Below are 9,238 nucleotides of genomic sequence, written 5' to 3'. Positions count from 1 at the left end.
GTTGAATTTATCTTTAATTATCAAGTCAATTTTCTGGTTGGATAAAGTATTCTATATCTATTCCTTCCATTTTTCAGACAATTCTATAACCAAAGTGCCATGTGGGTGAGAGTCACACAGGGCAGAGTCAGAAACCCTTGATGTCCATCCCTGAGAGCCAACGGCTAGTCAAAGAGCAGCCACCTCTCCCCACAAGGGTGATGCTGCATGTGTCCTATCTGTTTCAGGAAGTGTGAGACTCAGGGGGAGGGATGTATGTGTAAATCATACCATAAGCCATCAAACACAAGAAAGGAAACAAACGTACAAAGGAAAAATATCTTTTGTGTATATGGAAATATTAGCAATATTAGCATACCATATTTCATTTTTACTAACTTTGGGCACTTGAACATTTTCTTTCTCTGAAATTTTCTATCTAAATATGATATGTTGGGCAGCCTGGGTGGGCTCAGCGGTTTAGCGCCACCTTCAGCCCAGGGCCTGATCCTGGAGACCCGGGATCGAGTCCCACATCGAGCTCCCTGCATGGAGCCTGTGTCTCCCTCTGCCTGTGTCTCTGCCTCTCTCTCTCTTTCTCATGAATAAATAAATTAAATATTTAAATAAATAAGTAAGTAAGTAAGATATATTGCTGGTACCTTAGCAAGGAATCCAGGTTCTGGGTGGCTCAAATGAAACAGATCTTTACCTGCCAAACCAGAAGTACAAAACTTCCACAGACAGTTCAGGAGGAACATGCATCACCACTGGGTGAGTGGCCACAGAAGAGGCTGGGTCTCCTCTTTAGGAAAGAAGGGGTGGCATGAAAGATCACCGCATCTTTATTTGTATGGTAAGGGCTTATCTAACTATTGAGACAAATCATCACTTTTCTCAGAGTAACTTAAAAGTCAATCTGTGATCTCTCCCCACTCTCAAGCTGAAATAACTACATTTTTAATGCTTCAGATCAAAAAAAAAAAAAAAAGAAAGAAAGAAAGAAAGAAAGAAAAAGAAAGAAAGAAAGAAAGAAAGAAAGAAAGAAAGACAGAAAGAAAGAAAGAAAAGAAAACAACAACTCCAAAAGGCGTTTCGCCAGGGGAAGAAAATCTTGACCACGTGCTCTGGGCAGGGAAGGCAGGGCTCCTAACCTTGGCGGGAACCAGAGAAACAAAGATACAAGTGCCTTTGTCTAGGAAATAAACACAATCCCGGGGTGGGAGTAAGGACAAGGAGAACCGTGTGGGACCAAGAAAAGGCAATCAAATGCGAACGGAGGCTCACCCTTCTGGAAACACGGCCGCCAGCACGGAGCGGCGCGCGCGACCGCAGGCCCCAGCAGCGCCCGCCGCGCACGCGGAGCAAAGGGCGGGGCGTCTCGGGGCACGCGCTACCGCAGGGGCTCCGTGTTTCAACAGAAAAACCACGTACGCCCTCTGCAGAGGCTGAATCTTGTTCGTATCCCAAGAGGCCTCATCCACCAGGGCGGCCTCGGGCCCGGGGTCCCCAGGGCGGCCCTCGCGGGCGGGCGTCAGGACGGACACGGGCCGCCGCCGGCAGAGCACAGGACTGGGCGGGGCCTGCGCGGGCCGCAGCGGGACGGGGCGGCGGAGCACTCGGCGGCCGCGGGCACGAGGGCCCCAGAGCGCGGCGCCCCGGGGTGGAGGCGCCTCCGCAGCAAGCCGGCGGGACCCAGACGCGGCCGCTCGCGCCCCCCACGGCACCCACGGGGGACCCCGACTCGTCGCTCCCCAAGGCGGCGTCTGCGCTGCGGGCTGCGTCCTCGTCGCTGGAACGAAGCCGCCGCAGAGCCGCCGAGCCCCCCGCGGCTGCCCTCGCTCTCGACCCCTGCCGGCACCAGAGCCGCGCTCCCAGCAGGCAGGGGCTCCGCGACGCCGGCACACGGGCCCCAGGCACCCGCGGTGAGCGGAGCCTGCGCCGACCGAGGGACACCGCGGCCCGCAGGACGAGGGCGGAGGGAACGTCCAGGGGCCCGCGTGGGGTCGGGCTGCCGGGCACGGGGGGTGGGGGGGCACCTGCGGCGACCAGCGCGCACCGGGTCTGGGCGAGCGGCCGCGTGTCCTCCGGAGAACTCCGGGCTCCCGGGAGGGTCCCGAGGGCGGGGCGGGAGGACGGGCCGGGCACGCCCCGGGCGCTGGGAGAGGCCGGGCAGCTCGGGGACACCGCGGGGGCCGGGGCGGCCGACGGGGCCTCTCAGGGATCCGTGTCCGGCCTCGGCCCCAGGTCTGCGGCGACCGGTCAGGCCCTGGGCAGGCGCACGCGGGGGCGGGGGCGGGGGCGGGGGCGGGGGCGGGGCCCTTCCGGCGGCTCAGGCTGGCCCCGGCCCCCCGCAGGCGGCCCGGCGTGGTCGGCGCTGGGCACGCGGCCTCCAGCCCCGGGGGAGGCTCCGGCGGCGGCGGCGGCGGCGCGGCCACGGGGACAAGCGCCGCCCTCGGCCGGGTGGGGCGCAGGGAGCCGCGGGGCGGGGCGGGGCGGGGCGGGCTGCACGGCGGGGCCTCACCCCTGCGCCCCCGAGGCCGAGGCCAGGGCTTCCCCCGACGGGCCCGGCTCCGGCCCCACTCCCGGGGCTGCAGGCGCGGGCCTCGCCGGGCGCTCGGAGTCCTGAGGGCGCTGATCCCGGCGACGCGCCCGCCCCCGCCCCCGCCCCCGCCCCAGGCCCAGGCCCGTGCTTCGCGGCGAGGACACGAGCCGCCCGACAGGGACGCGGAACACGACGCAGCAGCCACGGCCCGACCCACGGGGAGCCGCGGCCGCCGAGGAGCGTCGAGGTACGGGCGGCTTCGTCCCAGCTGCAGGCGGCGGCGGCCGACACCGCCACACGGGCACGCGGGGCCACGCGGGGGCAGGACGTGCCGGAGCCGCGCCGCCGTCCCCGTCCCCGTCCTCGTCCTCGTCCTCGTGGGGCCCCGAGGGCCGCTGCGCCGGGGAGGGCTCCCGCGGCGGCCACGGGCGGGCACAGGGGGCGTCCGGGAGGCCGGCCGGAGGCAGACGGGGCCGCGGGACGGGCGCGCCACGGGCTCGGGGCCCAGGTGCCTCCGCCCGCACAGCTCGAGGCGGAGGCCGCGTGCTCCCCCTGCCCGCCCCGCGGCGAGGCCCCGAGCTGCTCCGCCGCCCGGCCGGAAGCCAGGGCTCCACGGGGCCTCCGCGCCTCCCCTGCTGCTGCCCCGGAGCCGGAGCCGGAGCCGAGCCGGAGCCGAGCCGAGGAGACCTCGCGGGAACTGCCGTCGGGACAGCCTCAAGCGGAAACCGGCCTCACCCGGCCCAGGGCGGCAGGAAGCGCCAAGACTTCCGGGCGGGCCGCCGCCACGCTCAGCCAGTGAGAAGCCGCCGCCATCACCTGCAGCCAATGAGAAGCCACCACCATCACCGGCAGCCAATGAGAAGCCGCCGCCGCACTCAGCCAGTGAGAAGCCACCATCATCACCGGCAGCCAATGAGAAGCCGCCGCCGCACTCAGCCAGTGAGAAGCCGCCGCCGCCCTCCAATGGGCTTTCCTTCCATACAGCCCCGCCCACCCCCCTCCATATAAAAGCGTTTCCCGCCCGCCGCTTCCAGGCTGCAGCGCCTCTGCTGCTCCTGGGGAAACCCGATTTGCCGGTAGAATAACCGTTTTATCTTGCAAGGTCGACACTTTCCGGCCTGCGAATCCTCCAGCCCTGCCTGGGAAGCGGAGAACCCAGCTCGAAGACTATCTTTCCTCTCACGGATCTACGCGGCGCCCTCGCCCGAGGAGGCCGTTAACCCCGTGACCCGCCCTAAGTCACTAAAAGCCATTTTCGTGGGCTCCGGGGCCCCGGAAGCGACCAGTAAGGAATTCTGTTCTTCAAAAACCGTTTCTGTTGCTCAGAAGCCAGTTTTCATCAGATGTTGATTTGGGCTTTGCAGACTGTAACCCACGCCCTGGGTTTCCTGACAAAACACCGTGTTCTGGAGGACGCGAGTCCCAAGGAGTGGACCCGCCCCCGGCCGGACCCCCAGGCGGCCTCGCGCTACCGAACTGTGCCCGTGTCAGGTTGTACTTGAGAAAAGTGCAAGACATTTTTGAATATTTTCTGCGGAGTTTCATGAATATGCTTTTGCGACGACTTAATGTGAATCTTTTGTAACCTGCCAGTAACTTAATGTGCGACCATACTGTATTATCAGGCTTGTAAAATGTATGGACTATAAAAAAGAAATTCTGAAAAGATGCAAAACTGATGCTGTACTCATGCATTAATTACTGAAAAGTTGCACTGGCTCATCATTCCATTGTTGAATGGAAGCGTCGTTCAAATTTATGAAATGACTATTCACGACTCAGTATTTTCTGGCAAGAAAAACAATTATTCATTCAACAAATATTAGTGTTAGAGGTGTTAGGGTGCGTCACTGAAATTCTGCCCTGTAGAGACTTCGGTCCTAGAGCAGAGATGGGAATGCAGAAGGAACAGCTGGCTTATTAATGTAACAGCTGAGGAAGCAGACGACTTTTATCTTGGATACTGAGAAAGTATAAGGTGCACTTGGAGGATGCTGAGAAGAATTTCAGCAATACAGTTTTACCAACACAAATTCAAATTGTTATGTAAGATTTTTTTATACGGAAAATCAGCATAATGTTTTAATAGGCTTATTTATATTTATATATGTAAACATGCAAATTCTTAATATTTAATAGGTTTATTTATTGTATACTTTTATTGATGAAAGCATCTACACATACACAGAATAGAGCAGTGGACTTCATACATGTCACCCAGCTTTGGCAATCATTAGCATTTTGCCATACTTGTTTTACTGATCTTCAGTTTTCTTTTTGCTGGAGTAATTTCAAAGAAAACCTTAAACACGTCATTTCACCTGGAAAACCATCAGTCGCATCTCAAATAAAAAAGGCATTTTCCAGGGCTCCTGGGTGATTGTCTGACTCTTGGTTTCAGCTCAGGTCATGGTCTCAGGGTCTTGGATTGAGGTCAGACTCTGCCCTCAGCAGGGAGTCTGCTCGTCCTTCTCCATGCCCTTCCCCATGCTCTCTCTTGCTTGCTCGCTCGCTCTGGCTGTCTCTCAAATAAATAAAATCTTTTAGAAGAAAAGACATTTTCTTACTTGTGGCATTTTCACACCTATGAAAATTCACCATGATTTCTTTTTTTCTTAAATATTTATTTATTTATTTATTTATTTATTTATGATAGACATAGAGAGAGAGAAAGAGGGAGAGACAGGGGAGGAGGGAGAAACAGACTCCATGCCGGGAGCCCGACACGTGACTCGATCCCAGGACTCCAGGATCGCGCCCTGGGCCAAAGGCAGGCACTAAACCGCTGAGCCACCCAGGGATCCCCTCTCCATGATTTCTTAACGTCAGTTTGTGCCTATTTCAAATTTAAACTTGCCATTTCTGAAAAAGAAAATGTTCCTCCACAGTTGGGTTTTTTTTTTTTTTTTTAGTTTATTTATTTATGAGAGATACTGAGAGAGAAGCAGAGACATAGGCAGAGGGAGAGGCAGGCTTCCTGCGGGGAACCTGATGTGGGACTCGATCCCAGGACCCTGGGATCATGTGCTGAGCCAAAGGCAGATGCTCAACTTCTAAGCCACCCAGGGGTCCCTTGACGGTTGGTTTTATTCCCATCAGGACTCAAACGTGGTGCACACGCTGTATTTTGTTCCTGTGCCTCCTAGACCTCTCTCTCAGCCTACCCTCTCTGAGTGGAGACAGGATCTGTGCTGTCACTGCCACAAGTGACTGAGCGGTGTATCCATCCCCCAGAATTCCCCAGTTGGGACCTGGCGTCAGTGGACTGCTGTTTCACTAGACCTTCTACCTGCAGAGTAGAAGTTAGCTCTAAATGTTTGACTAGGGATCCCTGGGTGGCACAGTGGTTTGGCGCCTGCCTTTGGCCCGGGGCGCGATCCTGGAGACCCGGGATCGAATCCCACGTCGGGCTCCCGGTGCCTGCTTCTCCCTCTGCCTGTGTCTCTGCCTCTCTCTCTCTCTCTCTCTGTGACTATCATCAATAATTAAAAAAAATAAATGTTTGACTAGATGCAGGATCCTTTTGTTCAAGAATATTTTAAAAACCAAATATATATTTTTTTAAATGAGTGACACTTGTGATGGTTAATTTTGTGCCAACTTGGCTAGGCCTATTTAGTCAAACGTTCTAGATTTCTCTGCGAAGGTATGTTCTAGATGTGATTAACATTTAGATCATTAGACTTTGAATAAAGCAGACGAGGCTTTCCAGTGTGATGAGCAGTCACATGAAGTCACTGACTTCATGCAGTCAGTTGAAGGTCTTAGTAGAGATGAGACTGACCTCCCTGAGAAAGGGGATTCTGATGGCAGACAACCTTGACCTTCGGACTCAAGCTGCAGCATGACGTCTCCTGGGTCTCCAGCCTGCAGGAGAGAGGCACGATCCACATATACAGATAGTGATGAAGGATAAACATAGAGACGCTGTAGATCGAGAGAGATGACGTGGGTAGCGCACGTAAATCCTATTGGTTCTGCTTCTTGGGAGAACCCTGATAAGACTTCTTAAGGGAGAATATTTTAGGAAATACAGCTCCCCAAAATATAAAAAGGGCAACATGAAATGTCAAATTAACAAAAAGTAATGCTGAAAATATTGAAGTTATGCTTGCCTCCAGTTTCTCTCTTCTGTGTTCAAACTGAACTTTGATGAATTTCAGAAGTGAGCTGTTGCTCTTGGATGGAAAAGAGTAGATTGTGGCTGGCTACAGCCACATTTTCCTAGTTAGTTAGTTTACACGTCATTTAATATTAATTATGTTCTGGTACATTAAAAACAAACACATTTATTCCTGATAGGGCCCCCACTCAACCTCCACTTTTATGTATTTTTTAATATGTAGCCCATTTCTTTTTTGTAAAATTGGCACTAATACCTATTTTGGGATGCTGCATAAAGTCTGGCCCAAAATAGCAATAAATGTCAATGGTCATTATCACCAGCATCACCACCGTTTGCTTTGCTCTGAGTCCACGTGGAGCTCCTCACACAGCAGAGAATGCATTTGCTTCCAGGGTGAGTTTATGAAATGACATTTTAAAAATGGGACTCATTTCCCAGGCCTCACTTAACAGTACTCCCAGCTGATACGGTCCGTCTCCCCCAAAAGCCGACCCTTTGCTTCCCCCAGAGGTCCCAGCTCCTCCCGGATTATTCACGGCCCTCTGGGCTGTGCGCAGTGGAGCAGAACAGCTCAAATGAGGTTCGTGCATTAGGGAGAAAGCTGCAGGGCAATGAAGAAGCCTGCCCATCCCTGCCCCTTCCCAACCCACAAGGGGCCTTCTTTTAACACACCCGAAGTCACCATCCAGTGCCTGTCACAACACATGGTCATGCCGGCACCTGCCTGGCAGCTGCATAACCTTGGGGAAACCTCTTAACCTCTTCAAGTTCCATTTATTAGTCTGACAAAAGAGGGACACTGATTTCGGGGCTCTGTGAGCATCTGCATGCGTGAGCGTGAATGAAAGCTCAGTAAAGACAATAAATAGACAGACGGATGGATGGACAGATGGCTGGCTGGCTGGAGTGTGTCTCTTACAGATCCCAACACACTTCCATATACCTGATCCTCGCCACATCCTTGTGATGTGAACAGGGAAAGTAAAGTCCCCTTGACAATGAGGCAAACGACGCAAGACCCTGGCAGGATGGAAGTGGGTGTCAGTTTTCACAGTAAAGTGCAGTTTATCCTGGTTGCCTCTCACCATGGTGCGAAGTTGAGGTCAGGTGTCTTGTGTCAGGTCACTATTTCCTGCATGAATAATGTATGGACAATTTCTAAAGAAAAAATTTCTATCCCACTATGTCAACCTAAATTATCATATACCTTAAATATAGATTAGTGTAAACTCCAAGCAAATGTATAAACTGACTATCTATAGAGCCCTATGCCGGTGCCTCTGGCTGCCACCAGCGCCCGGGGCAGGGCTCCAGGGGGGACTCGCCCCGCCGGCGGCCCCCCACCCCTTGCTCAGTCCAGGCCAGGCCCCAGGCTCCACTTGCTACTTTCCATATTTCCTGTGGAAGCAGAGCGGCCAGGGAGACCAGCTGGGGGCAGGATACAGCAGCCATCCCGGGGGCTTATCTCCACGCGGGGCCATTGCAAGGCCGAGGTGCTGAGCTTCGGCTCCCCAGGGGCGGCGAGCAGACAGACCGGGGCAGCCCAGCACCCAGGCGCACGGCGCATCCGGGCCGAGCCTTGGCTTCCTCCCGCCGTCTGCTCACCGCCCTCCCCGCTGCTGGGACGGTGGCCCAGTGTGTGCCCGGGGCAGGGGTGCCTGCAGGCCTCTAGGGGCGCAGCAGTGGGGACAGGGCCAGGAGGCTGCAGGGCAGCAGGCCTGGCCCAGACGCCACACCCCTCCCCTGGCCCCCCGCAGGCTCCCCGGGATGCACCGGCCTCATTCCCCCTCGGTCTCCTGCTCCTGCAGTGCCTGCCACGTGCCAGGCCCCGTGCTGGCCTCAGAGGGGAAGGCTGGGAACGCTCAGAACCCGGGCTGGCTGGGCTGTGGTGGCCGGAGGCCGGAGCCTGGAGGCTGGAGGCTGGAGGTCAGAGGCTGGAGGCTGGAGGCCAGAGGCTGGAGCCTACCCTCGGGGGCTCCGATGCCACAGCAGGGGCAGCAGGCCACGCTGCACGCCCACGAGTCGCCCCCACCCAGTCTGGGCCCTGGGCACTGCCGCACATGGGCACAACACGTTTTGTAAAAAAGCAGACAGATGCAGGTCAGTCAAGGTCTTCCTGTTGCAACGATGACCTTGCCTGAGCCTCCAGGTCCACCACGGGGTCAGCTCCGGGGTGCAGAGGGCACGGGGTCAGGCCAGGGGGTCGGCCTGGGGCTGCTCCCCCCACCCCCCCACAGCGGGGGCAGCCCCGCTGAGCAGATACCCCTAAAGCCACCCCACCCCGAACACAGGCCAGCTGCCAGGCCTCCAAGAGGCGCCGGGATGGGGGCTGGCAAGCTGGTGGCCCTGTGAGCAGTGCGGGGTGGGGCTGTGCCACAGGAGTGCCAGGCGCCCCCACAGGTGCCCCTGACATCCCCTGTGGCCCCCCCATCATTCAGGGGTCCCCAACATCCCCTGCCGCCTCACCCCCCCATCATTGAGGAGCCCCTGACATCCCCAGAGGCCTGCTCAGCAGTGGGGGTTCCATCCCAGCACGGGGATGTCGGGGGTCACAGCAGGGCCCCGCAGTGTGACTGCATTGCAGATCA

Source organism: Canis aureus, chromosome 12 (genome assembly GCF_053574225.1).
Source record: "Canis aureus isolate CA01 chromosome 12, VMU_Caureus_v.1.0, whole genome shotgun sequence".
NCBI classification, from domain to species: Eukaryota; Metazoa; Chordata; class Mammalia; order Carnivora; family Canidae; genus Canis; species Canis aureus.
The sequence above is the reverse complement of the archived record's forward strand: the minus strand, read 5'-3'. Positions refer to the sequence as shown.